The 25,701-nt window shown below is 38.6% G+C and overlaps 2 long non-coding RNA genes across 7 annotated transcripts; one reads left to right on the forward strand and one right to left on the reverse strand.

The window, feature by feature from the left end:
- Positions 1 to 415: 415 nt before the first annotated feature.
- Positions 416 to 10,568, reverse strand: LOC103884835. The gene is made up of 3 exons (XR_647634.4): positions 10,501 to 10,568; positions 9,131 to 9,284; positions 416 to 1,934 (listed from the first exon to the last, which is right to left on the reverse strand). It is a non-coding gene; the product is annotated as an uncharacterized LOC103884835 (long non-coding RNA).
- A 23-nt stretch (positions 10,569 to 10,591) lies between these two features.
- LOC103884836 lies at positions 10,592 to 19,178 on the forward strand. 6 transcript variants are annotated; one of them, XR_001903101.3, is made up of 4 exons: positions 10,592 to 10,745; positions 11,018 to 13,576; positions 15,630 to 16,669; positions 17,649 to 19,073. It is a non-coding gene; the product is annotated as an uncharacterized LOC103884836 (long non-coding RNA). The 6 variants fall into 6 exon arrangements; XR_647641.4 differs by having other exon boundaries at positions 10,596 to 13,576; positions 15,630 to 15,807; positions 16,581 to 16,669; XR_001903102.3 differs by having other exon boundaries at positions 10,596 to 10,718.
- The last annotated feature ends 6,523 nt before the right edge of the window (positions 19,179 to 25,701 follow it).

The raw sequence follows: 25,701 nt of genomic DNA on the forward strand, positions 1-25,701 counted from the left end.
ACAAATTAAAAGAACACATCATTAGTCAATAGGAATTTCAAAAATAACATACATGTAAATTCTTGAAAGCAGGTAATAGGAATTTACATATATGTTATTTTTCAATAAAGTACACTATAAATAATGGAATCTTTGGTGATTTCACTTTTCTACAGTGCCCTTAAGTGAAATAAATTTTATTCTGTCTCTTCACAACAAAATGATAAATATTTTTCTTTGTTTGTTTTACTTACCTTTATAAAAGAAAACTGCATGAGCTATCATTTAAAAAATTTCTGAGACTGGGCATGGTGGTTCATGCTTGTAATCCCAGCACTTTGGGAGGCCACCGGGGGAGTTTCATTTGAGCCCAGGAGTTCAAGAGTAGCCTAGGCTGAAATTAGGTGAGAGATTTTAGATATTAACCTACCCAGTAAAAAACTACCAATGGTAATTTCCTGAATTTGAAATTATAATATTAAAAATTCATCATTTTATTTCCTTCTCTGTATGAAAATCTCTTACAATCAAATAATCTCTGATTCTCTATATTATGAATCAGTTCATTATCATTATCACACATGGTTGGAGCGAGAGCTTTTGATTCCTGCCTGGTGACTGTGAAAATCTCTAAGCCACCAGGTGGCAGAGTGTCCTTGGTTTAGATTGAGCATTGCATTTTTTTTTTTTAACTGATTGCCAAATGTATTAATAGTTTACAGCTATTGTGAGCAACCTTTAAATCTTTTACTCATGTACCCCTAAAATCATTTTGAAAACATGTGCATCACCCACAAACTTTTAAGTTTACATATATTTCAACAAAAGTTTAAATAACTGAGGAGATATAATTTTTGGCATACTGTAGAAACTTTAAAATAAAATGGTTATATCAATCTTTACATACATCTAATAGAATACAAAACATGATAGGGGTCTGATAACCACCATCATCTGTTTTTAAAAATTCTGAAAAAAGCTCATCTTTCATAGTTGGATGCTTTATATTACTCCTTTTTTCCTTGAACCTCATTTTCCATTTTATCTCCTCTACAGAATTGTATACTAATATAAAATATTTTATAATTAAAAAGCTGTGATCACCCTATTGTACTTCTCTGCAACAAGAGTATATATATATTTTATTTTTTATTTCTCGTGACCAAAAGGTGCTGAATGTCAGAATTTTACTAATATACAGTTATCCAACACCATAAACATATTACTTTTGATAAATAGTTATAACAAAAAGTGAAATTAATTGGAAATGCATTCCTGAATGAGTCAGCTTAGGGGGTTAGAAGTTTGATTGTTTGGGGCCCAGGATTCTTACACTCCCAGGCAGTGCACTGCAGTAAGATTCTGGATAGGAAGAGAGGGGGCCTTTTGTAAAGTCGGAGAAGGGTGCTTGTGAAAGAAGAGACAGGAAGAGGAAATCCAGCCTAATGAAAGCTTGTTAATTTTAACATAATGGGCGCAGGTTGATTTTAGGAAAGAATATGTATATGAGCTGATGATCTAGAAATTTGTTTTCTTAAAACAGTGGTTCTCACCTGGGGGAGATTTTGCCCACAGGGCACATTTGGCAATGTTTGGAGACATTTCTGGCTGTCACGCTGGGGGCAGGGTGCTGGCATCTGTTAGGTAGAGGACAGGGCTACTGCTAAACTACTCTGTTCCCAAAGCAGCACAGCTGAGAGCCTGAAACCTAGCAAGTCCTCAATAAACGTTTGTGGAAAGGAAAAGACAATAAAAAGGAAGGAATCACACAATTGGCTGCAGAGAGAGCTACAGTAAGATGACTAGACTCTTGTAATTACATTTGCTGAAAACTTCAGAGTACTTCCTTCTCTTCTGTGTTTATACAGTTTTCTTATCCGAAAGGAGAAATTCGAGGAATAAAATTTAAAAGGTCTACATTTTCCCAGTATATGTTTTCATTAATTAGAGAAATCCTGAAAAACACAAAAAAGACCAAAATGACCCCTAATTATACCACCTAAATATCTACAGAGAATAATAAATAGCAGCCCCTGTTTTGCTGATCTCATCCCACTTTGCCTAAATAACATCTGCTAATTAGTTGATGCCCATTCTTTCATAAGTTTTTCAAGGTTCTTTTTTTTTGTTTTTTTCTTTCAGATGAGAGTCTTGCTCTTGTTACCCAGGCTGGAGTGCAATGGCGCGATCTCGGCTCACAGCAACTTCTGCCTCCCAGATTCAAGTGATTCTCCTGCCTCAGCCTCCTGGGTAGCTGGGCTTATAGGCGCCCGCCACCATGCCCAGCTAATTTTGTTGTAGTTTTAGCAGAGACGGGGTTTCACCATGTTGGCCGGGCTGGTCTCGAACTCCTGACTTCAGGTGATCCACCTGCTTTGGCCTCCCAAAGTGTTGGGATTACAGGTGTGAGCCACCGGGCCTAACCTTTTCTAAGTTTATAAAGAACAATTTATACCTTTAAACTTCAGAGTATAGAATATCAAGATGGCTTCAAAATTGCCTATTTGAGAGATTCTTTCTTTCCTAATATTAAAAGCACAGCGGTCCATTGGAGGTATATGTGTATACTTACACACACGCACATGCACACACACATGTACGCACATATTATTGTGTGCTATGAGAAATAAATGACTGTACTTTAAAGATAATCTTTATTGAGATATCATACTGCTGAAGTTTAGAACCATCTCCTTGGGGGTTTAGGCAACTGCAAAGTTAGAGGGAACACGGCCCTCTATAAGACCCACTGCACTCCTGACACCAGTCGCAGGTTCGGGGGATTGGTCCCAAAACCACCTTGAGTTCAGTTGTTCACTAGAGGGACTCACAGAGCTCGCTAAGAACTGGGATACTCACAGCTGTGGTTTATTATAGGGAAAGGTTACAGATTAAAATCAGCCAAGGGAAGAAGCACAAAGAGCAGAATCCAGGAAAAACACCCAACATAGAGCTTCTGTTGTTCTCTCCCCATGGAGCCTTAGACGTTATTTTCTCAGTATGTGTCTGTAACAATGAGCATGGAATATTGCCAAGTAGGGAAGTTTTCATGGGGCTCCATTATGCAGGTGTGATTGATGGCCTGTATGGCTGATCTCAGTCTCTGGCAAGCTGATACTGTGTGACTCAAACCCCTACGCTACATCCCATTGTTGATCTTTCTGACGGGGTCAGGTCCACCCTAAATACTATCTGGCATGGCTAGATCCAACCTTACATGACATTGTTAGACTACTAGCATAATCCAAGGCCCCAGGTAAACAAAGTCACTCCTATCTCTTATGACATCCAAGGGCTTAGACGTTACCACCCAGAAGCTGAGGGCAAAGGCCAGACCTCTTCAGGTATAAATTTAAATTCTTTATTACACATATATACATACAACTTATATGTAGCCATTTTAAGTGTACAGTTCAGGCTGGGTGCCATGGCTCATGCCTGTAATCCTAGCACTTTGGGAGGATGAGGCGGGCAGATTACCTGAGATCAGGAGTTCGAGACCAGCCTGGCCAACATGGTGAAACCCCATCTCTACCAAAAACACAAAAATTAGCTGGGCATGGTGGCACGTGGCTGTAGTTCCATCTACTTGGAGGCTGAGGTGGGAGAATCGCTTGAACCCAGAGGTGGAAGTTGCAGTGAGCCAAGACTGCTCCACTGCACTCTAGCCTAGGCAACAGAGTGACGCTCCATCAAAAAAAAAAAAAAAAAAAAAGAGAGAAGAAAAAGTGTACAGTTTAATGAGTTTTGAAAAAATGTATACATCTATGTAACCACCACCACAATCAAGAGAAAGGACATTCCCAGCACCCCAGTAAGTTCCCTCTTGTTCCCTTGTGGTCAGTTCCTCTCTTGCCCCCTGGCTGGTTTCTCCTCTTTAGAATTTCATGCATAAATGGAATCATACAATGTGCATGATTTGCTGTCTGGCTTCCTTCAGGCAGCATGTTTTTGGGATTCATGCATAGTGTGCCAGCCGTGTGTTAGTGCTAGGTAGTAGTTCATCTCCTATGTATGTGCCGCAATGTGTCTATATATTCACCTGTTCAACATTTGGGCTGTTTCCAGTTTTAGGCTACTTTGGACAAAGCTGCTATAAACATTCACATATATCTGTTTGTGTAGACATATGTTTTCATTTATTTTGGGTAAATCGCTTGGAGTGGAATTGTTGGGTTGGATGGTAATCATATGTTTAATTTATAAGAAACTGCCAAACTGTTTCTATCGTGGTTTTAACATTTTACATTCCTGCCAGTAAAGTATGAGAATCCAATTGCTTCACAGCCTTTCTAGCACCTCAGGCTTTCCAACTTTAGCCATTTTCATGGGTGTATAGAGTAATTACTTATTGTGGTTTTAATTTGCATTCCCTGGTGACTTTTTATAAGTTTACTGGCAACCATACATCTTCTTTTGTGAATCTGATGAGATTCTTTGTCTATTTTCAACTGGGTTGTCTGTCTTCTCATTGATTTGTAGGAGTTCTTTATATTTTTTGGATATATCCTTTTCCAGATATGTATGTTTGTAGCTTGCTTTTTAAAATCTCTTAATGGTATCTTTTGAAAAGCAGATTTAATTTTGATGAAACTGAAGAAAACTACATTTTAAAATGGTGCTGTGAACTCCGAATACATTTATAGCTATTTCGTTGCCATCCAAAAATTCTACAAAAGTTATCTAACAGGAAACTGATGAATTTCAGGGGAGTGCCCACTTACAAAGCCTTTCTCCTAAAATTAAGCAGTGTTAATAGTAATATTACACAGTTTCTCACAGATCATCAACTAAGTCCTTCTTTGGTGGGAAAGGCAGACGCTTTACAAGAAATAGGTATTAATTTTACTTCCTGCTCTATTTTTTCTTTACATAGTAGACACAAACACCGTTAAAGCTGGCTGGGTGTGGTAGCTCACGCATGTAATCCCAGCACTTTGAGAGGCTGAGATGGGTGGATCACCTGAGGTCAGGAGTTCAAGACCAGCCTGGGCAACATGGTGAAACCCCACCTCTACTAAAAATACAAAAGTTAGCTGGGCACGGTGGCACATGCCTGTAATCCCAGCTACTCGGGAGGCTAAGGTAGAAGAATCACTTGAGCACAGGAGGCGGAGGTTGCAGTGAGCCAAGATTGCACCATTGTACTCCAGCCTGGGTGACAGAGTGAGACTCTGTCTCAAAATAATAATAATAAAATTAAAAAAAAATTTAAAACCATTAAAGCAACCAAATAGTACAATATTGGCTACTACATTGTTTTGGCTGCTACATTTTAGGCACTGTGCTAAAATAAATTAATCCTCTTGGAAACTCTGTGAAGTAGATATTTTTGTCTTCATATTTAGATACTCAGATAAGGACAGTGAGTTCAAAGAAATTAAATACCTGGATGAATATCACACAAAGAGGTGGCTACGCTGTGATTCCAAGCTAGGTCTAACTCCAAAGCTGGTGTTCTTCATTAATATTCTGTATCTGTTCAGGACATGTGCAAATCAAATCATGGACATTTGATTTTAGATATACCGAATGCTGATTTTGGCAGGTTGTAGAGGGAGTAGAGGCTGAGCAGAGGGGATGGCGGACAAAGATTAGGTCTGGAACTTATTTTGGTAGGGGCTGTTCATGCCTCCAGTTCCTAATCCCCTAGATAGGCTGGATAACTTTATGAGGGTCAGTGTAGCCAAGCCAAACTGAATCAATTTAAACACATTCAGAAGCAGAACTGCTTCAGATAATCTAACCAGTTAACAGGACATTCAGTTTATTACATGCTCTGCCGGAATTTCACGAGATCCTTCTTTTGTTAAAGAATATTGAGAGTGAGTTCCTCAAACTTTATGCTAAGGCTTGATCTAACATTTCACATGTAATCAATACTTTTCTTGCTACCACTTATGTCAGATCTCCTCATGAAAGTCACGTAATAATTTGGAATCTTATCCTGGTGATTAACACAATTAATGCCCAACTCTCTTTTGAAACCTTTAATGCATGTTATTTTCCAACTTGGCAGACGTGAAATTCCTGTAGTTTACTGAAGCTGCAAGTTTGGGACTTTGGCAGTCTCATATTAGTAGTCACACATTCTACTAAGGCCCTTCCTTCTACTTGATGCCCTGAGTGGATGTCACTTGCACAGCAAACATCATATGCTCAGTGAGATCATTAAGTTATAACTGCTTTAATCAGCAATATAGTGTCCGCTATTGTATACTTCTGCTGAATTCTAACTCTGTGAATTTTCCTTTTTACAGTTACATGTTGCATTTGAAAATCCAGATGATCTTGACTAGTCAGACTGAAATGAATTAAAGACTGAGCATAACCTATTAGAAGTTATGCACTTATTAATAAAAAGACAAATCTGTGTTTTCCCCCTTCTTTAAAAATCAAGCACCAAAACAATAAGTTAGTTTTAGAATGCATTGATATGGTATTCAACTGCATTGTGGAAGGAAGAAGTAAATTAGAAAGAAAGTGATAGTTATATGTGCTTAGGAATCGGCTGCTTTCAACCATGGGAAAAAGGAACCCTTACACAAAGGTCAATGCTTTTTTTTTTAATTGCAAAAGAATATTTAAAAGACTTTCAAGCCTTTTAAGAAATGACAGTTAAAAGAGAATTTTGCAGCCTTTTCTTTTATCATAAACTATAACAGGAGGTGAAATCCACAATTTTCTGAAATTTTGTCCCATTTAAGCTTCCAAAATGTTTCTTATTTTTAAACCCGAAAAACATTAAAACACCTTTATCCTGAGAAGTTTGTGTCATGTTCATATCTGCTCTGATCCTCCCACAATCCACTATTTGATTATTAAAGGTAATTGGCACTTAGCATCAAATATTTAATACACTGATATCTAAGTATCTAATTTTCTTACTATCAGGCAGGAATTTAGACTTCTTATAAAGTTTTTATGCTTATCTGATTGCTGCTGCTTATAATTAAGGCCTCAATAATCATAAAAACATTCCAATAAATGTTTCAGATATAAAAGAAATTTAAGCAATATTTTTAAAAAATAGGGTGAAAAAATGACAATAGGCATGTTTTTCTCCCTCTCTGAGCATATCCCCTAAAAAAACTCTCCTGAAAAAAGTTTCTCATTAGAAATAATTATGAATATACTGTCTGTGCTTCACAAAAGAGTTGTAAATATAAAAAAAGGAAGTCAGATAAAATATATACACTAAAAAGGGAGAAAAGACCTATAAATAATATAGTCTGTTCTTTTGGAATCCTATTTTCGAAGTGCTTTACAAATTATTATATTCTTATAGTATTTTGTGAGTTAAGTAGATAGTTAATATTCTTGGTATGTGGCAACTCAGATCATAAAGAGGTCAAATACACTAAATTGTCCACATCCCTTGAGCCTACATCTGAGGCAGTAAGAGAACCCATGTCCCAGGACCCAGCTTTAGTACTTTGCTCACGCTCTTTTCCTCTGTCCATGGTGCTCTGCCTAGGGGATGTAGATAGCCATCCCACCCTATAGGGGTTAACTGGGCCAACTGAGAAGGGCCATGACAAAGAATAGCTTAGGCATCACTCGACATCAGGCATAGAAAGAGAACAACTAATGGGTAAGAAGAGTCAAGTGATATTGATCGGTGGCTCCCCAGGGTTGAATTCAGAACATGTTCTGCTGTCTCTTGGGTGCCAAGTTTTGATGGAAAGGGCAAAGGACAACTTGAACAATGTGGGGTGGGCGGGTGAAATCTCCATTCATTGTTGTTCACGTGGGAATGGAGTGCTCGGAATGAGGGAGATCTTGACAAGGCTTCCTGCCAGTAGCGGCCTCTTGTTTCTTATCAAAAACTGAATACTCAGTCTTCCTTTCTCTTCACCGCTGGGGTTGGAAAGTATTGGGAGAGCATATCGGTACCAGAGGGCAGAGATAGTGTGTGAAGAGGACCTTTGTGCTTAATGGGAAAAAAAATAGGAGAATGAAAAGAGGAGATTCCAAAGGAAAGAACAAGACTTAGAAGTTGGAAAACGGAAAACAGACTAAATGAAAAAGAATAAGCAAGAAAGTGGCCCTGGGTCTAGAAAACACCAATTTTTTTCTTTTGCCAGAGGGTGGAAGGTCCAATGTAAAGGAAACACACACACACACACACACACACTTCAAGAAGGTCATGTAAGGAAAGAATAGGCACAACTTATATATACATTAGTAGGGCGTGGGTCAAATACATTATGGTACATCCATACAATAGAATACCATATAGGCTTTTAAAATGATTTAAGTATACAAATATTGGCACAGACATCTAAGATTGATTTACTGAAAAAATAAAATGGCAGAGTAATTTTTAAGATATAATTTTATTCTAAAAATAATACAGGTATAGAATATGTATAGAATAATATGTATAGAAAATAATATGGAGGGTAAAGCATCAAGCAGCCAAAGGTAGTTATTTCTGGGGGGAGAAAGGGAGAAGGAGGAGAAATTATTGTGGAAGGTGATTATGTTTTATATTGCACATTTTTGTGTTTATTTGAAACTTTCTTCTTTTAGACGGAGTCTTGTTCTATTGCCCAGGCTGGAGTGCAGTGGTGTGATCTCGGCTCAGTGCAACCTCTGCCTCCTGGGTTCAAGCGATTCTCCTGCTTCAGTCTCCCAAGTAGCTAGGACTACAGGCGTGCCACCATGCCCAGCTAATTTTTGTATTTTTAGTAGAGATGGGGCTTCACTATGTTGGCCAGGCTGGTCTTGAACTCCTGACCTCATGATCTGCCTGCCTCAGCCTCCCAAAGTGCTGGGATTACAGGTGTGAGCCACTGCTCCTGGCCTATTTGAAACTTTTAAAAATAAAAATTATATCATTTCCATTGTGTATTTGAAATAAATCAATAAGAAGTATAGAAATAAGTTATATTGCAAGGAAGAAACATAATACATAGGTTAAAAAAAGAAAAATTTTATAATTTGCAGTAAAACTTAACATTGAAGTAATCTAACGCAGATGTCTGTATCTATGAAATGGTGATCCCAAAGTAAGAGTTTTAATTTCATTTAAAGAATGTTTGTCTTAAATTGACATGAGTGGTGAATTTTTAAAAGGTGATAATTATAGAAGTGTATTATACTTTATTAGCTCAAAACTGGATATTAGATATAATCCATAACTTACCTATTGATGTAATTGATATTTTTCAGTAATTGAGTATTTTCTTCTGATCAATTTGAATTATTCTCTTCAGCTGTTATATTTGGGTAAATCTCATAAAGTAACTCTAATTGCTTTAATTTAAAGACAGTCCTTCCAAGGAGAGACTCACAAAGCACTAAGAGGAAAGGGAGAGCAATAAAATTTTACAAATATGTATTGTAAACATATTTTAAATCAAGTCTTTAGAACAGCATATTTTAAATCAAGTCTTTAGAAAACAGCGGAATTTGGAAGCCATCTAACTGGACTGCAATAGTCAACCTGCATAGATGGGCCCAACTGCTGTAACTTTTGAAGTAAGTAGACTAGGTTACATGTGAAACATACAGTAATGACAATTTCACCTGGGATTTTGGATATTCTTCCACTTATCATTTAGGAAAAACTCTTACATGAAATCAGACCAAGAAGCTATCCAGGGCATTGTAAAATCTCACCTGCAGCCAGACCAAAAAGAAAAAGAAAAAAAAGTGTAGGCCGAGCACGGTGGCCCACACCTGTAATCCCAGCACTTTGGCAGGCCGAAGTGGGTGGATCACCTGAGGCCGGGAGTTCGAGACCAGCCTGACCAACATGGTGAACCCCTGTCTCTACTAAAAATGCAAAATTAGCCGTGCATGGTGGCGCATGCCTGTAATCCCAGCTACTCACAAGGCAGAGGCAGGAGAATTGCTTGCACCCGGGAGGCGGAGGTTTCGGTGATCAGAGATCAGGCCACTGCACTCCAGCCTGGACAACAAGAGCGAAACTCTGTCTCAAAAATTTAAAAAAGTGTAAATCTTTTGTTGTGTACAAAATCACACAGAAGCTATGTTCCCGTCTGTGTGCATATGGCAGTCAGGTAGATAGAATTCTATTTAATAGGATGTCATAAACAGTCCACTCACATAGAGCTGGGGCCCTGTCCCAAATTAATGTAAGCATAAGAAGAATTTCCTAAGCTGGAAAAACTTACATGTATTTATGATTTTGGAAACTTTTGAAGGCTTGTCTTATACATTTCAGGCTTAAGTAAAACTTGAGTCATTTCTCCCCATAGTATTGTAAAATTAGAGGCCAGGCAGAAAAGAATTAAAAGGGTAGGATGAGGGAAGTCAGTAGGGGCAGAGCTAGGGGTTTGTTAACACCTAGAACAGTGCGAAGAGGTGACAGGAAACGGTCCCCTTCGGACATCTGGACCAAGGTGAGGCACTGGGGAAACCCAACGGGAGACACTGCTCTCAGACGGGAAGAGTTGCTGGCTGTAAACAACTCAGGCTGTCTTGTCTTGGGAGAACAGTTAAGGAATGGACACCACGACGGCAACGGACTTCTGAGATAACTAAACGCACCTCTACTTTGCCACTTAGCTCCTCACCAGGCCCCAGGGGCCCACCCTTCCCGAGTTGAATTCCCAGCATGCCCCGCGCTTTTCCCGGCGTGCCCTGCGGCCGTTCCCCAAGCTGGTCTCCCGGAGGACTCCGGGCGCCCCTCCGCCATCAGCAGCTCCCTGCAGACTTGCAGGCTCAGACGGGAGCTGTCCACCGCCTGCATCAGGAAACGGGCTTGCGTGCGTGCAGTAACTACCTTCTTCAACGTGAGATTCCCCCAGGTCCCGTAAATGCTTGGGAAATTTCCCTAACCCCCTCCCGTTCCATGTGACCTTCAAAATCCTGAAAAACCTATGGTCCCAAGGCTTACCCACCTGGGAACAAGTCTCGTTTCCAAAAGTCAATCAACCTCAGGTTAAGCAATCTAGGGAGAACACCTGCTCAGGATCAAAACGTTTCCTCTTCATTCCTTTGCAGAAATCTTCAGCTTTAGCCTATCTTGAGCTATTATTCATTGTCTAATTGCTTTGTTCCCTAGTAACTCAAATGAAATCAAATTCTGCAGAAACCGAGTTTCACTGTGTCTGGAGGAACAAGGAATGCAAAGGTAGTGTGAGGAAACGAACCATTCACCTTTTTCAGTCCTAGCATAGAAGTAAATACAAACTTGACCCAATTGTATTGTTGATACAATGAATGTGTGACATTAAGAATTTAGAGTTTATAGAGTAATCTATGTGTTCATTAACGAGCTTGAATCTAGAAATAATCTTGGTTGGTAGCCTAATTGTGATTATCCTGTGCATTTTAAAAATGAAGAAACAATCTGTGAGAGCTCACGAGACTTTCTAAAGCCTCACATCTAGTAAGTAGCAGAACTAAGGACTCAAATCCAGGACTCCTCACTTTATTACCCATGTTAAGAAATTCTTTTTTAAAAAAGTCATTGAAGTTATTATTCAAAGCCCTTCACTTATGTTTATTTTGATTAATATAAATGACTGTTCTATGATGACAAATATCCTTTTCTTTGAGGATAGTCTGATTAAAAAAACCACAACACATCCATATATAGAGAGATAGACACTGTAGATACAGAGATATTATCTATACAGAGAGAGAGAAAGAGAGAGAGATACAATATAAGTGTACAATATAGGAAAGGCAGTTGTAGGGAAAGAAAGATAGAGAAAGAGAAAAAGAGAAAGGGAGATCACAAGGTGATATGGCTCAAAAGAGAGACCTCTCAGTTGGGAGGACCTCTGGGGATTTGGGATGACGCTGGGCCACTTGTGGTTCATAATACCAGGATCACACTAATAATTCTCATATCTCAGGCTCAGCCCCACCTGGCCCTTCTGGAGCCTTTCAAGCCCATGGATCTCCTAGGGTAATTTCAGCCTGACTTTGGAGTACAAGGTGGAGAAAAGACAAGATATATTACTCAGGATGGGTAATGAGTATGTCATATACCAAGAGATCTGGCATATATGATCAGGATTAATGGTTTTTATCATAACCCTGGGTTTGATCAGATTTTTTTTTATGTGCTTTTAACGTCTAATGTTAGAAAAGTAAATTCCTGGAAAATTAGTTAAAGGCTGGATTATTTCTCCATTTTGAAGTATAGGCTAAGGATACTTTTACCAGAGTTTGAGAACTTATTTTATAATAATACCCAGATATTTTCTGAGGGAATATGATATTAAAGATTGTGACAGTAATGAAGGGAACAGCGGTGATGAAAAATACTGTTTTTCCTGCACTATGTATCCTGGTCTGTATTTTAAAGATAAAGTAATCTATTGGAAAAGATGTTGATGTAAGAAATTAAAGCTTTAAAAACAAGCTCTAAACATTGTACTTTTTAAAAAGAGGATAAGAATATCATCCTGAAATACTTTTTGAATATTACATGTGATTTCATTGCATACTAAAATAATTTAAGTATCCAATTAAACACAGATTTGTAGGGAAAATAGATGGTTCTGTTTAGGGATTTGGTTGAAGAATTAATGCTAAAATGCAATGAAACAAACCCAGATTTATAACAGTAGACATAGTATTATTTCTAAAACACATAATTAGAAAAATATATTTAGCCAATATAGATTTTTTTTTGTTTTTGAAGAATACGTCATTTAGTAAAAATTACAAAGTCCTGAACAAAGAGGTCTAAAGTCATTAATACATAAACACTTCGATTGTAAGCCTTCCCATTGTAGTTTCCTGTAGGAGTAAATAAAGGAGCTTTATTAAATGTAAGGCCCCATCTTTTCTACCTAAGTCTTTTAGACTTTTAGGTTCCTTGGAAATTTCACCCACTAAAATCAACATGTGATTGCTAAATCAGTATTAAGATAGTAAGAATCCAACTGTGAGTTTTTTTCTAGATTATTTATTTTTAATTTCTTCTTGGATTCTATATACAAATACTATGCTTTGATATTTTGAAACTTAACAGAAAAGCAGAATTTCTATAATGGGATTCCTACTTATTTTATGTCTATGAAAGCTACTTTGCTTGTTTATTTGCTATATACAGACAGAAAAATGTATGGAACTAATTTTAAAAACCCAATATATTTTCTGTTATGGAATTTAAAATAAGCCTGACAGTAACTTATTTTTTTGTCCTTGGGGAGAAATATCAGAAGCTAATTTCCTCTCTGAGGGCAGATCAAATTTATTGTGTGACAGATGATTTCTTAAACACACTGGATCTGTCCTAAAATACTATCTTTGGGACATAGGCCTTAAGACTACCTTCTAAGTGAAGGAGGTCTTTGGGATACTTAAGAATAGAAGCTGTCTTGGATAAAGTCTGAGATGAACTATCCTGATTTCAAAATCCACTTACGGAGTACTGTCTAAAGGTTAGCTTTGAGTGTATTGACTTTGTCATAATCTTATCGTACATTAATATTTAAGTTTCTGTGGAAGGATTGTGGAGAAATCTGCTAGAGAAAGTGTGCAACATGGTAAAGAGAATTGTAGGAAGAGAAATGGCAGCCCTGCTCAAGCAGTGAGAATAATAAAATGGTCATCTGGAGGTTTCCAGAGACAGTTGGCAAGGTTCAAATCCAAGCTCTACCAGGTAATAACTATGTAAGGTTTCACTGTACAACGGAGATAATATATAGTACATTTACCTCATAGTGTTGTTGTAAGGATTATAGAAATACAGGTAATGTGTATGGCATGTAGTAAGCCGTCAATAAATGTTTGCTATTATCATTATAGCTGAAAACTTAAGCTACTTACCTCTACCTGTAGAGACGGTGAGTGATGAGCTAAAAATATGGCCTAGATAGTTATGTTTGAGGTTTCTTTTATAATCTTAATCCATCTGGCCTCATACTAATTTTCCTTGTTATACTACCTATAATGTAACCTCCACCCCCAGTTGTCTAGCCTATATACCCTTTCAGAATTCTCTTACCCTAATGTTCATCTGGGTTTCTTGTTCACTCCTCCAAACTGTTAACGCTTCCCCTTGTTGTAAAATCCTCCAACTGTACCCTCCAGAATTCCCAACCCAGAGGCACAAACTCTTCTCCATCCTCCACCATTTTAAATACGATGATCTAGTTTAATCACAAACTGGCTTTTTGTCCAGGACATTACTTCCTTTTTCAGGAGGAAGCTGCTCATTTGCCTCGCTCTTTAGTGCGATTTCCAGACTATTTCCCTTTAACTTTCTTCGCCCGCAGTCACCTCAGAGATCTCACTGACACTATTAGAACAGTGTTGGGAATGATAATAATTGATATTGGTAGGGTTAAATGGGGACAATGCATGGAAAATGTCTGGCATAGTGCTAAGAGCATATGAAATTCCCAGTAAATTTTAGTTTTTGCTATTATATTTACCTTCTAAGTGAAGGAGGTCTTTGGGGGTTACTTAGAATGTAAACTGTCTTGGGAGTCTGAGATGAACTGTGATATCCAAAATAACTACACCTAAGAAATCATGAATTGAGCCCATTCCTATTATCTCCTATCTGTTCTAGTCCACTGACCTTCCTGCTGTTTCCCAGTTCTATCCCTGCACACATGTTCTCTCTTCCCTCTCTAAGCTGGAGCACAGTTTAGATTCTATTTTTCTATGAGTCATTTTTTGGTCAGTATTGTAGACTCCCTTGCTTTGTTGTCTTTTGACACATTCTCAAACCTAGATGTGCCCAACTGCTCATCTTGTCTTCACCTGCACCCAGGCTGCTTAGTGCTGCTGGGGAAAATCATACTACTGAGTAGGCTTACATTACTGTAAATTCATTGTCACCAGCTTTACCTGGATTCCTAGTATTTCCTGTCAATTTCTTGTCAATCCCCACTATGTTTTATTAGTCAACTCTATATTCCATTCTCCACTGTGCTTATTTCAAACCTTTTTCAATCTCTTCAAAGCACACATTCTCTACTGGTATGTTTATGGCAGCACTATTCACAATAATAAAGATATGGAATCAACCTAAGTGTCCATCAACAGAGGATTAGATAAAGAAAATATGGTATATATACACAGTGGAATACTATTCAGCTTTTAAAAAAAGAATGAAATCATGTCTTTTGCAGCAACATGAATGAACCTGGAGGCCATTAGCTTAAGTGAAACAACTCAGACACAGAAAGACAAATACCACACGTTTTCACTAATAAGTGGGAGCTAAAAAAATGTGTCCACATGGATGTAGCATGTGGAATGATGGACAGGGGAGACTCAGAGGGTGGGGACTGAGGGGGTGGGAGGCAGGGTGGAGGATCGGGGGCTACTTGGTGGATACAGTGTGTGTTGTTCCAGTGATGCACTGAAGGCCCCGACGTCACCACAACACAATATATCCATGTAGCAAAATTGCACTTGTACCCCAGGAATATATACAAATAAATACATAAAAGCTCCTCTTTATGTTGTTATTATTTCTTTATTCTTTTTTAAGTTGACATAAAATTGTATATATTTATCATATACAACATGTTTTGAAATATGTACATATTGTGTAATGGCTTAAACTAATTAACATATGCCTTATTTCACATAATAAAAATTCCTCTTTTCTCAAGTACATATACCCTTACAATAGAAATGAGTTAGTCATTTGTTCATTGACTAAATATATATTGAGTACCTTCTGATTGTCGTTACAGATTCTAGGGGTACAATGGTGAACAGGTGAATGGAATGGTGAAGTCAAGTCCTGGAGATGACTGGTGTTAGTCCCCAGTTGTACTAAACCTGTTTTCATGGAGTTTACACAAGAAGTGGAGACAAAAGACAGACAATAACCAAGTAGTCAGTAAACCAATAAAATAATTTCAGACAGTGGTAAGAGAGATAAGATAATAATAGCAGTGTGATAAGATAGAGACCCGACACTGCGGTGGGAGACTAATTTTGGTGGTTAGGGAAAGCCTCATTTTATCCAATACAGTGAAGGTAGTTTCACTGTTAAAAAAAAAATACATTTTACATTAAAGAGAGTATATGCATATTTATTTACTTAATCGATTTTCAAAATAGCCTTTCTTATTATACAGATGAAAACCGAGGCTCAGGGAATTAAGGAAATTGCCCAAGGCCACACATAGCTACTAAATGACAGAGCTGGGATTCAAACGTTGGTCCAATTAACCCAAAGCCCGTGCCGTCTCCACTATACCATATTGCCACTCACCAAGACAGGCTCTTGAGAAAAAGGGCTTGTGTTACTGTTAGGTTTGAACAATCTTTTTTAGTATGTTTGAGGCCTTTTTTAACCTGTTTTCTACATCAAAAATAGTAATACACAATATTTATGTGATGTTTTTCCAGGCACTTTTGTTATCATTATCTCACTATCACATAACCACTCGGTAAGATACAGAGCACTCACAGACCTTTGAGACCACTTTTATAACTGAAATGTAAAAGTTGAGTGATTTTCCATGATTACATAGCTGTGGAATGGTGGATATAAACTAGATTCGGATTTCTTGACTTTTAATCTTTTTTTTTTTCTCCAATATGCCTATAAAAAATGTTTGTTTCCTTTTAAAGTACTGAGTTTAAGAGTTTAAATCCAAATAAAACCTGAGAATTAATTTTCATTTCTGATGCAGAATGCCAAGGATTTCTCCATTAGTCCTGGTAACTTCATTGCGAAGAAATGATAAAGAGAATAAAAGGGAGTAAGATAAACACTGTACAGGTATAACATTAAATTACCCTTTCTTTTTCTAATTTTATACAAATGAAAAAAAGGATACCTAACTGCAAAGTCCCTGAGATGCTATTTAAATTCAAGTACTTCTGAAATACAAATATGTGATAACTTATTTGCAGCTTAGGAAAAAAAGCCATTTTTGTTTGTCGCGTTGTTGTTGATGATGTATATGTGTTGTTTGGTAATTACTAAGAAAGTGTACTCTGGTTTCTCTGCAGACCATATAAATATTTTGCCTTTTTATAATTATTAAGGAAGTAATAATGAAAATGGAAAAAGAGCCTTTTTGATGTTATTCTGTCATTGCATTGTCAAAAGAAAATATATTCCCCTCTTTTCCAAAAGTCAGCTGGGTTTTATCAGCTTTGCAAAATGGTGAATGAATGCCTTGTTCATTATTATTGCTTAAGTCATTCGTATTTATGCCAGTGATTCACGGATTATGTTTTGATTGTTCTTGAGAGATGAAAACACTTTCTTGCTGATGAATAAACACTGCCACTTTTAAAATATTTGTATGCAAAATGTCTTTAAAGCCATTATGAAATGCTTTGCAAGAGTATTAGGAAGCTGTTTTTCGAAAGGCATTTTTTTCTCCACCTTTTCTTTCATGCTAAGCAGCCCAGTTGAAAGGCTTTTCAGAGTTAACTTGTTTAAGCAATACCAGTGTTTTAGTGTAATGAATAACTTTTTATAGAGGACAATCGCACACAATTCCGCATGCCGGTGTTTCTGTTTCTGTGCTCCACCGATGCAGGGGTTCTGTGGTAGAATCTCTTTCTTTGAGAAAAGCTGAAGCGATGAAAGCCCTGATTAACCTCTGATATTCACGTGGTGCTCTTGATCTTGAGGACTGCAGCAGTCACAAAGCTTTAATGGCAGCCATATGCTTAGGGTATTGTGGATATGGGTGACCCAAATGTGAACTTGGGGGGTGACTGATGCTAACTGCTATTTGTTTCAGGTTTGGTGTGGAGATTACTGATGAAGAGTTTGACTTACTACTTGACAGAATCCCCTTGATGAAGATGGAAATGTCAGAGACCCCAGTTCATGGCCATGTTGGATTCTTAGCACTCCTTTTCCACATTTTCTCATGTCTTTGTAATTTTTTTATTCTTGTTTTTAATACAGAGAATGTACCCCTAAAAGTACTAGGATTATTTAAATTTTCTCTTTATTGCCTAGTATCTTACTTATTAATATTTTCTAAGTGACGAAGGATTTTTGAAAAAACATTGTTAACAAAAAGGTAGAATTTTTACATGATGAACTACGGCAATGCATTTGAAACTATTTAATGTCTTAGAACCTGAATAGTGGACATGGGAGGATAATGTGTGACTGAGATGACAAACGAGGCATGTGAACTGTGTTTGCAGAGTTGGAAAGAAAATTGCAGTAAGTGACAAAAGTCAAGTCCTGGAGATGACCGGTATTTAGTCCCCAGTTGCACTAAACACTCCCCCACACACTGACCTTTTATCCCCTCACTCACCTCCCAAGGGACTCCCATTACGAGACATCTTTCTACTTTCTTTCCAGAGGAGTCTGCCTGGACAGTAGAGTACACACCCATTGCCAATGGTTGTGTTAAAGGCAGAGCAAGCATGCTTTCTGAAATACTCTCAATCTGTATTTTTCTATCTGGGAACCCAAATTTTTACTCTTTTCTAAAATCTTTTCATGGATTTTATAGGGTAGTTCAAGGCTTAAGCATTTAAAATTCTCATCAGTATTGACCATTTTATTCCTCGAGTACTTTAAGGCATGTTGCAGTCCCAGGCATCTGATGAGTTGGGCTGAAGCCATTGAAAGATGGGCTGCTTCTTCCTAAAGATACTTTTTTTCCCAGAGCAGTTTCAGAATATAACTATCTTCATCCCATATGCCTCCTGGACCATCCTCCAAATCTCATGATTATCTCTTTAGCCACGAAACCCACCCATGTTTTCTGTTAGTTCTTGATAGCAGGGTGGAAGTTAGCAACCTGGTTTGGCCTAAAGGGCATGAGAAGAGCATGCTGCAAGTCAGAGAATGTCCTCAGACAGAGTCGCAGGTGCTGGCAGTAGAAAGCCCTCAAAGTGAAAAAGAACCAGGAGTGCTGAGGAGGTACCAGTAGGCCTTACCTAAAGGTGAGCATCTGCTACCGTGCAATTATTCCGTAGCATTTCCCAAGCTTACTTGACCTTCTCTCATGGAGCATCTTAGAGGCTAGCACTCCACAGAGCATGGGAACGCTACCTTAGTTGAATAAGTTATTCATCTAAGTATTAGCCTTTATTTTAGGAGGTCAAGATCAGGTGCCTGAGAGAATGAAATGAAGCAGGGGCAGGGGTTGTTTGCTTTGTTTGGTTTTGTTTATTTGTTTGTTTTTTGAGATAGAGTCTTGCTCTGTCGCCCAGGCTGGACTGCAGTGGCACGATCTCGGCTTACTGTAACCTCTGCCTTCCAGGTTCAAGTGATTCTCCTGCCTTAGCCTCCTGAGTAGCTGGGATTACAGGCACGAGCCACGACGCCCAGGTAAGTTTTTTATATTTTTAGTAGAGACGGAATTTCACCATGTTGCCCAGTCTGGTCTTGAACTCTTGACCTCGGGTGATCTGCCCACCTCGGCCTCCTAAAGTGCTGGGATTACCGCGCCTGGCCTGTTTATTTGTTTATATACGGGGCTTGTAGGGAAAGAGAAATGAAAGCAAGTTGTTCTGAAGGGAGTTTCCTGAACTTCCAGAAGGCAGCAGGGTAGAGGCACTGAGGCCCAAGTGTCAGTGCCAAAGGAAAGCGCCAGGGTGGAAAGAGAGAGGTGGGGCACTAACCATAGAGCCGACATGAGCCTGGCCTATTCCCCTCAATTTCAGGTGGATAAATGTAAATGACAGGTCACATCTCTTTGAATTCTTTATATTATTGAGTCAACACATAAAATGACAGATTGTAATTTCGTTGTTAACATTAACAAATGCCTCTACTTATCTGATATTTTACATACCCAAACTCATTATTATTCCATTTTTGCCTGTGAGAAAACAGATACATAGAAAGATTAAGTGAGTTGCGCAGGTTACAGAAGTCAGTGAGTGCACACTGCCAGCTAAACCTAGGTCCATCTGATTTGAAAGTCTACAAGAGTTTCCACTATTTCACATTGCATTTCTGAATTATACAACAACAGAAATAATTGTTCCCTTTAATAAGCGTTTATTATGTGCCCCATGCCCTGCTAAGAGCTTCACATGTGTTATTTAATTTAATGGTAGAGACTGTTTTCCTCAATTCCACTTAAGTTCAGTGATGGATTGCTAACTGTCCATCTCGTCTGCCAGAGAGAAGGATGGTATTCATTGCTTGGTGGTGTGGTGTAACGGCCCTTGAACTGGGTGTTCGGAGACTTGGATGACAAGAGTTATAGCTTGGCTTTTCATTTCATAATGACACACCCCTCGTCAAATCCTTAATATCCCCTTGCTCAGATTTTCTCATCTGTAAAATGAAAAGTTTAGCTCAAAAGATCTCCAAGGTTCTCTCTAAGTGTAAAATTCTGCTTGAAACAGTTTTTATTCTTATCAATATTAATGGAGATTTGAGGCAGCCACTTAGTATGACTTAAGAAGATGCTGTAACAGAAGCATGTGTCTTCCTGGTAAATAAGAAGAATTAACAAGCAATAACATTAAAGTAATAAATTCATTTTTAGAGTCTACTTTATAATCATCAAATTAAAATCAATACAATAAACATTTATGAGTACTTGTGTTTACAGTCAAGCATTCCTGAATTGTGAAAATAAATGTTTCTTTTAGAGAATTTTTTTGTAATTTTGTCACAAAATCTGCATATATGATCGAGAACTTCATTTCTTATATATATAAATGGAAATGGAAAAGAAACATAACTGTCAAGTTGAGGAGAAAGAAGAACTATAGCAAAGAGTATATAGAATGGTTAACAGTTCCAGGAGTATTAGCGATATAAAAATCCACATCACTTTAGACTATTTTTATTTTACTTCTTTGTAAGTCCTACCTTTAGTGCCCCAGTTTTTAAGGATACACATAAATACTAAAACTTTTTAAAAAACTGAATTAAACTCAGGAGACTGAGGCAGGAGGATCACGTGAGCCCCGCAGTTTGAGGCTGTGGTGAGCTATGACTGTGCTACTGCACTCCGGCCGGAGTGACCACATGAGACCCCGTCTCTAAAACAAAGAAACAAATAAAAAACTGAATGAAAATTAATGTTTTGACCATAATAAGATGTTTGAAAAAACTGTGGCAAAAGATGACAAAGTCCATTAAGAACAAACTTTGTGACATGCTCACACTAGTTTCATCACCAAGAAACCAATGGAATTATTTCGCTGGGTTTGTGACTTACCTCATTCATTTTATAGGCAGCTGTCCCACCAGGAATACCACGTCCAAGAGCAGGATTCTCCTTCCAAAGTGTGTGTGTGGACTGGAGAAGCAGCCTTTGGAAGATGGGGCTTCCCAGACTTTATAGAGCCTGCTTTAATTCCTTGGAGGTCTGCAATCTCCAGGTTGTCAGCCATCCAGGACCGTGGCTGTTGGTGAGACAGAGTACTTCCTTCTGGGTGAAGAACTCTGTATTACTTTCCGAGGGCTACCATCATGGGGCAGCACAAACTGGGTGGCTTAAAATGACAGGAATGTATTCTCTCACAGTTCCAGCTGGAAGTTCAAAATCAAGGTGTGAGCTGGGGCACGCTCCCTCTGAGACTCAGGAGAATCCTTCCCTGCCCTTTCCTTACTTCTCAGGGTGACTGGTAATCCCTGTGAGCCTTGTTCTGTGGCTGTGCCACTCTCATCTTTGCCTCTGCTGTCATATGGCACACCGCGTGTCTCTGTCTCTGTGTCCGAATTTCCTTGCTCTCATAAAGACACCAGTCTTCTCAGATTGAGGGCTCAACCTACTCCAGTATGACTGTGTCTTAACTAGTAACATCTCCAACTACCCTATTTTCAAATGAAGGCATATTCTGAGGTGCTGGGGATAAGGACTTTGACGTATCATTTGGGGACACAATTTAACACACGACAAACCCTGTTATAGATCTAGCATGTCTAGTTTCTTACAAATTTTCATTGGGGGGAGGGTACAAATAATAATTAGCTCTTGTGCACTCTTGTGCATTCTCTGACAACAGCAGTACCAATAGCTAACATGTAATGCCTACTACTTGTCAGGCACTAAATACTAACTCATTTCATTCTTACGACAGCCCTGCTTCACATATGAGAAAGCTGGGACACAGAAAGCAACTTGTCCATTGTCCTCCAGTTAGCAGTGGCGGAGCCAGGGTGCAAATCCAGACTGCACCTGCCCGGAGCCCACATACTCAATACCACCCTGCCTTCTGGACAGTCAGGACAAGCAATTGTGCCTCTGCTACCATTACTGTGCCAACAAGTAAGGTTACACTTGAAATGTGGCTTGCAATGCAAGGTTTAGCTTTTATAGGCAACTCACTTATGTTTTCTGGTTACTTATTATTTTTTTAAGTCTGAATTCAATTTAGACTTAGTATTAAAAAAAGAATACTAAAATCAATGATTTTTATATGGATTACATATTGAAATGATTATATTTTAGATATATTGGGCCACATAAAATATATCATTAAAATTAATTCCAATTAAAAGCATCTTTTTTAGTGTGCTATTAGCAAATTTAAAAATGTGAATGTAGTTTTTAGTGTATTCCTATGGGACAGCTTTGAATTAGACAGCAAATTTTTAAAATTAGAGTAGGCAGCGTGATGGAAGAAAGAAATTGATTCAGTCTTTTGTCCCAAGTAAATCAGTTCCTCAGGTCTCTGTGCCTTTGTTTCTCTATCTATACAATGTGATAGAAAACTTGAATTTTCCTCACAAGTTTAATTTAACTAATAAATTGAAGACAGTCGATTATGAATCATTTTGCCTAATGTTTGCAGGAGGCTAGACAATTACCCAGCAAAGCCAGAATATTGTAATAAAATAGCTCATCCAGATTAAATATGAATTTTAAGTGTTTATTTATTACTTTCTTTAAGCAAATAGTTGTGTATCTTTGAACTACATAGAATCCAGAACAAATTTTTTTTTTTTTTTTGAGACAGAGTCTTGCTGTGTTCCCCAGGCTGGAGTGCAGTGGTGTGATCTCGGCTCACTGCAACCTCTGCATCCTGGGTTCAAGTTATTCTCCTGCCTCAGCCTCCCGAGTAGCTGGGACTACAGGCGTGCACCACCACGCCTGGCTAATTTTTGTATTGTCTAGGCTGGTCTGAAACTGCTGACCTCAGGTGATTTGCCTGCCTTGGCCTCCCGAAGTGCTGGGATTACAGGTGTGAGCCACTGTGCTTGGCCAGAACAAAACGTTTCCGCGGCGAGGCCTGGCTTGCTTGGCTCTAAAGCCAATACTTTTCTCATTATACGTTCCAGGTAATGAAAATTATGATAAAAATACAAAAAATTAGGTGGATGTGGTGGCAGGCACCTGTAGTCTCAGATACTTGGGAGGCTGAGGCAGGAGAATGGCGTGAACCCGGGAGGCGGAGCTTGCAGTGAGCCGAGATTGCACCACTGCACTCCAGTCTGGGCGACAGAGTGAGACTCCGTCAAAAAGAAAAGAAAAGAAAAGAAAATTATGCTTAATAATTTTTAGGTGAGGTGATGATCAGCTGTGCTTCCCCTCAGCAGTGGAAGATGTATGTAGATAAATGAGATGAAGTTAAAGCTTCTATGCTTTTATTTGACGTGATATATTAATTTGTGTAGCCAATTTTTACATAAACCAGAATCTCAAAACTTTTACTCTGTACTTCGCTGGGACTGTGAAGTTGCCACAGTGGCACTTTCATATGAATAAACTCAGAAAATAAAACCACTTAGAGACGATAAGATATTCAGACGTTTCAAGCATTTCATGTGTTTTTGTCACTTATTATCTTTTTTGTTGTTGTTGTTGTTGTTTGAGAGGGAGTCTCGCTCTGTCTCCCAGGCTGGAGTGCAGTGGCGCGATCTCAGCTCACTGCAAGCTCCGCCTCCCGGGTTCACGCCATTCTCCCGCCTCAGCCTCCCGAGTAGCTGGGACTACAGGCGCCCGCCACCTCGCCCAGCTAGTTTTTCGTATTTTTAGTAGAGACGGGATTTCACCGTATTAGCCAGGATGGTCTCGATCTCCTGACCTCGTGATCCGCCCGCCTTGGCCTCCCAAAGTGCTGGGATTACAGGCGTGAGCCACTGCGCCCGGCTTTATTATCTTTTAAGTTAGAAAAGCAATAAAGGGTTATCGTAAATATCCAAATATAAAGTGTATGTAAAATGAAGAGGGAAAGTTTCTGCACTTACCGTCTTTGCCCAAATCCGGCCTTCAAACAGAAACCAGTTAATTATTAATTTTAACATAGAAGTCAGTACATTAGTTTCGTGGCTCTAAAATGTTTGATAAATTATCCCAGTGTTCAATATGAACCTGTTTATGGCTGTGGCCTCTACTAATGTTATATGTATACAATTATTGTTTGTTCTTTATAGTCATATTGGATAAAATGTATACATCTCACATTCATTAAAGAAGGCAGTTCTGCTAAAAATATGTGTATTTTCCAACAGTTTTTTTTGTTGTTGTTTTAGCAAAGAATAATGAAAAGCTGATTTAGAACAATGATCTCCTCCAGAGATGTTTGTTAGAAAAAGCAGACATTTTCCACATCCCAATTTCATTGTGTGTTGGCACGGCTTATTATGGGGTTTACAAAGATCGTCTATGTGGTCTCATGAATATGGGAGAGTATCCATAAAATTATATTAATTATAGATTTTGTTTAGATTTGTTTTGAATGGCAGAGAAATGGCATTATTTAAAAATATGAATGAGCTATGAAAGAGAATAATTAGGTCAGGGTAGTAGTTAGGGTATAGTTTCTTTAGCTTCATGAGTACATTTACCACAAGTCATTTGAACATGTTTATCCCACACATACAATTACATAAAAATCATAGATATATTCCGTCTTTATGAAGGTCACTTTCCTTATGTTAAGGGGACTCATCTATGAGTACATTAAGATTGGCCTTTTGGGGAGTCCCACAGAATGGTGAGCCCCACAGTATGGTGAGCCATAAGATTTTCCCTGCTGGATTGTAATTGAGTCTTGCAAATGGCAAACCCCTTGTATCTCAGTATCATAATTAAGGAGTTTCGGGAAATTTATTGACAAATGGTCTAATTCTGAACATGTTATCTGAGAGCAAGAGGACAGTATTTGCAAGTCAAATGATGGAAGAATCTATTGTTGGACAATTAAAACATCTTCGCCGAGACCCACCGAACTAACCTTTGTGTGGTCTTGTTCTCAGATGGAAATGATTCCTGGAGACAGTTGACAGCGTGAATTTTGAGACGACACTAAATGTGTGTGGGAACTTGCAAAAACAAATCTAAAAACAGATTTAGGATCAGGGTTTTCTTCGCTACTTCTTTGCTATGATGGGGTGGGAGTGGGAGCTGGGGCCGGGGGTTGTGGGGAGGCATCAAGGGAAAGGTGACATTAGAGATGCTGGTAAAAGTTAGTCCTGGTCGAGCCCGGGGTGAACAATGACACAGTGTTGTTGTGGGCTGCCTCCTCGACTTAGATATTCTTCCCATGTCAGTATAATCACTACTGGGAGGTAGCTCGATTAAGGATTACCATATCATTAATAGTATCCATGACTTTTGTTCAAAGGCTACTTGTGCAATGTTGCCTTGTGGATGAAGCGCCGTAATCCTCTGAGCCGCAGCTGTAGAGAGGGAGGCTCCTCAGAGCCGCCCACACTGACTTCCCTGTCCTCTCGGATCAGTTCTAAAAAACAGACAGAAACAACAGTCAACTCAAAGCCAAAAAAAAGAAACATCCATTCTACATTTCCACATTCATCCCCAAGCTTCAATCCCTGCCAATGTCTCCCATTCATCTCTTCTCTAACATCCAGATCACCACTCGGATGGTGGCCAGATTAAAGGGGAACAATGC

Source organism: Papio anubis, chromosome 3, assembly GCF_008728515.1.
Source record: "Papio anubis isolate 15944 chromosome 3, Panubis1.0, whole genome shotgun sequence".
NCBI classification, from domain to species: Eukaryota; Metazoa; Chordata; class Mammalia; order Primates; family Cercopithecidae; genus Papio; species Papio anubis.